We start from the raw sequence: 5,728 nt of genomic DNA on the forward strand, positions 1-5,728 counted from the left end.
AAGTGGGCGGTCGAGCTCATCCAATACGACCTCGAATACTTACCTAGGCCGTCCATCAAGGCTTAGGTCCTAGATGACTTCATAGTGGAATGTTTTGCACAGGCCGTCATGATCACTACCCTAGGAGGCTTCCATTTTTATTATGCCTTGTAATACCAATTCTATACCTCAAACAACGAAGTGAAATACGAGGCAGTCATTGGTGGCCTACGCCTCGTCCAGACACTAAAGGCCACCCGAGTGCGGCTCAAGAGTTACTCTCGCCTGGTGGTCGGACAGTTGACAAATGAGTGCGAAACCCGAGAAGAGAGATTAAGGATATATAAAGACGTGATTGAGGGAGTGCTTGGAAAGTTGACTGCGTATGAGATAGTCCGCGTGCCTCGGGCTGAGAACTCAGAAGCTGACATCCTTTCCAAAGTCGCGATCAGCGGCCTACCTAATCATCTCTCCCTAGCCTGTCGAACTAAGATCGTAGAAAAACAAAGTACCGATGCCTTGTTAGTTTGCCCCATCGCCAGTGTTGCAATAATCCCGCCTAGGCACCGATTAATCGGCGCCTAGGCGCTAGGCGCTGGCTAGTCGCCTTGCGTATCACCATAATCAGTGGTCTAGGTGGCTGGCCGACTAGGCCGCCTAAGCCTCATAGGCACCGACAAGGTCTCCTAGTCGGCCGATTAGCTATTGTTCCCTTCTATTTTAAATGAGTTATTTGACTAAAAATGTGATCTTTTTTACCTAAATAACCATAATTTGTTCAAACTCTGGATGAGTTTTAGGTTAATATGTAATATTTTAGTATTAACTATTAATGTATTAAATAATTTATAACTATCAAGTCTTAAAAATTTTTAAAAATTAAGCAAATTTAAAAAAAATAAAAAATAAAATAAAAATACACGGGCACTTAGGCACCGATTAATCCCCGCCTAGGCACCCTAGGCGCTAGGCAGCATCGAGCGCCAAGCAATTTTTTCAGCCATACCCATTGCTGAGATGCCTTGTGCATACCTCGACCTGGTCACGCAGCCTGAGTGGTTCTGGATAGCTGACATTATCATGTACAAAGACAAGTGTGAATTACCTGATAATAAGGTAGAGCGTTCGTAAGAGGATTTGCGCAACCCATTGGGGCGCCAACACCCTCTCCAAGAAGCTTGTCATCCAAGGGTACTATTGTCCAACTATGGTGAAGGACTGTATAGAAGAAGTCATGAAGTGCCCGACCTATCAGTCTTTCGCAAAGAAGGACACCCGATTGGCTACCTTCTACACACCAGTTACAATCGCAATCCCATTCGGTAAATAGGGAGTGGACCTTCTCGGGCCTTTGCTCAAGCTCCCGGTCGGCATAGGTTATGTATCGCGGCGGTCGATTATTTCACCAAGTGGGCAGAAGCCAAGCCCCTGGCCACCATTACCGAATATCAGTGTTATTGATTTATCTGGAAAAATATTATATGTAGGTTTGGGCTGCCCGAGCAGTTGGTCACCGACAATATTGGCTGGCAATTTGACAACCAGATGTTTGTCGCTTTCTGCGTCGAGCATAACATTCGACGCATCAAGGTTCTTATCGCCAACCCTCAGTCGAATGAGTAGATAGAAAGCCTGAATCGCATTATCCTAGACGGATTGAGGAAGAGGTTGGAAGAATTAGGCGGGACTTAGGTCGAGCAATTGGAGAAGGTTCTTTGGACTTATCGAACAACTTCCCTCTACATGACTATAGAAACACTGTTCGCCTTGGCATTCGGATTCGAAGCCAAGGTACCTACTAAGATACAGGTACCCAGTCTGGAGAATAGTGCTCTACAATGAGGAGGGTAATAAAGAGAGCGTACCGATAAAAAAGAATCTCTTGGAGGAAAAGAGGGATGTCGCATATTCCCGAATGGGCGAATACTTGCAAGCGGTCAAGCGATATCAAGATAAGCAAGCAAAAGTCAAACACCTCCAAGTGGGTGACTTAGTCCTGAGGGATCGGGAGGCCAGTTCACCCATTGAAGGGGGAAAGCTGGCAGTCAAGTGGAAATGATGCTAAAATATCTCGGAAGTTGTGTTCCCAAGAATTTACTGGCTGGAAACCACGAAAGACAAGCAGGTGGATAGGACTTGGAATGCCCACCACTTGAAGAAGTTTTATCAGTAGTTTAGCTATCATTTTCGCTTTTATATAATTCGACGTAGGCCCTTATTGACGGTAATTAGTTGGTGTATTACTTGAATATTTCAAGTAATAAAACTTTGTTAGTTCGACTAAACTCCTGTAAGAAGTCGGTTGACACTACTTTTTTCAGGCCTTAAAAGAAAAGGGGGTTTTGGAGATTTGATGTCAGGAGTTGACTAGACGCCCTTCCTTGAGAAGTCTGTCGACCTTGGCTTTTTTAGGCCTTAGAAGAAAAGGGGTTTCGGAGATTTGCAGTCAGGAGCTTACCAGTTGCCCTTCCTTGAGAAGTTGGTCGACCCTAGCCTTTTTAGGCCTTAGAAAAAATGGGGTTTCAAAGATGTTGGTCGACCAGTCGCCCTTCATTGAGAAGCCGGTCGACCCTGGACTTTTTAGGCCTTAGAAGAAATGGGGTTTTAGAGATTTACAGTCAGGAGCTGACTAGTCGCCCTTCCTTGAGAAGTCGGTCGACCCTGGCCTTTTCAGGCCTTAGAAGAAAGGGGGTTTTGGATATTTGCAGTCAAGAGCTGACTGGTCCTTCTTCTTTGAGAAGTCGGTCGACCTTGGCCTTTTCAGGCCTAAGAAGAAAGGGGGTTTTGGAGATTTGAAATCAGGAGCTAACCAATCGCCTTTCCTTGAGAAGTCGTCGACCCTGGCCTTTTCAAGCCTTAGAAGAACGGGGATTTCAGAGTTTTGCACTCAGGAGCTGGCCAGTCGCCCTTTCTTGAGAAGTCCGTCGACCTCTGCATTTTCAAGCCTTAGAGGAAAGGGGGTTCCGGAGATTTGTAGTCAAGAGCGGACCAGTCGCCCTTCCTTAAGAAGTCGGTCGACCCTGGCCTTTTCAAGCCTTAGAAGAATGCATTCCTTGCCGACCTTGCTACTATGTGCTTTGGCGGTATCATTTCAGCGTCCTCGTCCTTTAAATTCATCAGTTTTTCCTCGACATATTTCCACCTCGAAATCTTCCGCGTAATTGTCTTGTTCGTCTGGTTCAGTGGTGAATATCTCATTTGATGAATACTTATTATTTTAATCTAGCCAAAACTAATAGTCTCAAAAATAAAATGTCACAGTTATACAGTCTATATATTCCTAATAAAAATAATATTTGTTTAATACATTTAAAAAATTACTGTCTACACTAATTAAATTACTAAAATTTCTTGTACCCACCCGTCGAACTACATGGCAATTTTTTCGGTCAAATTTTTAAAACACTTACAAAGTCATTTTTTATTGAACTAAATATACGTACACAAGGCTAACATTTTTCAAAACAGAATACTATAAATTATTTATCACACTGCTAGTTGAATTAGCCCTAAATCTGTGATGTATGTACACACGACAGTCTTATACATGGCACACAATTTATATATGTATGGCACACAACCTCTAGTCACACAGACATCACTATGTGATTTATCCCCATGGAGGTGCTCAAACTATTCTGTTTGTTCTCGTACGTAGATGAAGACGATCCCGATTTTATGCTTCCTTATGAGCCTACAATTTATTACCATATATATTTTCATCTAATATGTTAACTATATTAACTACAATCCTTCCAAAATTAAAATACCTCTCAATTGTCTTCGTTGCCCTCTTTTATTATTTATAGTTAGAATCTCACATCATTTTAAATACAAGCACATTTTCAAAAAAAAAAAAATACAAGCACAGCCATTGATTGCACTTATTTGAATGCTTAGGATTCGTCCTCATTATCCTCTAATACTATGTGTCCTCACGTGAATAAGAACATATATATATTATTGAGGATATTATAGTAAATTGATCCATATAACCTAAAATATAACTTTTAACCAAACAAGGTAATATTATATTTCACAATCCAAAACAAACACATAAGGTAATCTTTAATTCCTAAAATATCACATTACATTTCTGGAGGTAATCATATTACCTTGCCTGGGCTAATTCAAGATTTGGTGAACCAAACCCGGCAAATTATATCGTGGAACGTGGTCCACAATGCATTGTGGACCGCGCATCAAAACGACGTCGTTTTGATTAATGAAAACAGACGGATGAATTTGCGCCACTCACTTTCAGTTCATATACACTGCAATTACATTTCAACACAACTTCAGTTACATTTCAACATAACTACAGTTACATTTTGATATAACTACAATTTCATTCGATAATTTAAAAACACAAATGTGAAACTGTTATTCAGTATTAGTTCATATACACTGCAGTTACATTTCAACACAACTACAGTTACATTTCGATATAACTACAGTTTCATTCGATAATATCAAAACAAATGTAAGGCAGTATCTTTTGAGATGAACTGTAGTGTAAATTACGAGCTCCGTCTCCCACTTACTGAAACGACGTCGTTTTGGGACCACGGTCCACAATGCATTGTGGACTGCGGTCCACGATATAAGAACTGACCAAACCCCATCTAAGGCCTTCCTCAATAGTTAAACTTGTGCGTGGCTTTTGAGGAGTTTTTGTAAGTGTCATTAGGAAATAGAAAATGGGGTAGAGAAAAAAACAAAAGGAAAAAACAAAACAAAAAAAATTGAATTTAAAAGAAAAAAAAGATAATTACGCAAAATCTGCGCTATGCGTGAGGCGCAGCAGCCTTTTCTAGTGGGGCCCACACCAACCTGCAAAAAACTCTAATTTGCGGGGAGAAAGAATCCGAGAAAAACACTCTTTCCTATTTGTTAAAAACTCAAAGCATGGTTTTCAAAGAAAAAAACTCTGGGATTTTAGGGGGCGTTTACTAACAGGAAATTTTCAAGAAATTTTTCAATTTTGAAAATTGAAAACAGGAAATGTGTTTACTATACTATGTTCCAATTTTCAAAGTTGAGAAAATTTCTCCATTTTAGAAGAAATTAGAGATACATTCAAAACTTGTTCTCAAATCAGGAAATCATGCGTGAACAGTGACAGTAACCATCGATTCCTGGCCACAACATATTTCTTTTTCTTTCTTCCTCATTTTTCTTCTAACTTTATTCTTCTTTCTTCCTCATTTTTCTTCTGCACTTTCTTCTTCTCTCTCACAACCACCCTCACTTTTTTATTCTCTTTCAAAACTACCCTCTCACAGCTTCAATTCCGCTCAATCGCATCCATTGGAGTCGGTACTACATACTCAGCGACGACGAGCCCAGGGTGGGCGGGCGACGGTAGTCCGAACTTGGCGTTGCAGTTCAATTTGATGCCCGAAGATCAGAGAACAATTGCTAAGGCTACGCTGGTTCAGAAATTACGAGATGCAATCCATCGGCTGAAATTGAGATATGGGTTTGGACAGCCATACAAGAAGTTTGAATCGAGCTAGGTGGAAGCCACTAGGTTTGCGTTAATTCGCTGGCCGTGAGTTCTGCGCCACTCACTTTTCAGTTCATATACACTGAATTACATTTCAACACAACTTCAGTTACATTTCAACATAACTACAGTTACAATTTTGATATAATACAATTTCATTCGATAATTAAAAACACAAATGTGAAACTGTTATTCAGTATAGTTCATATCACGAGTTACATTTCAACACAACTACAGTTA

The sequence above is a fragment of the Ipomoea triloba genome, chromosome 13, assembly GCF_003576645.1.
Source record: "Ipomoea triloba cultivar NCNSP0323 chromosome 13, ASM357664v1".
NCBI lineage: Eukaryota > Viridiplantae > Streptophyta > Magnoliopsida > Solanales > Convolvulaceae > Ipomoea > Ipomoea triloba.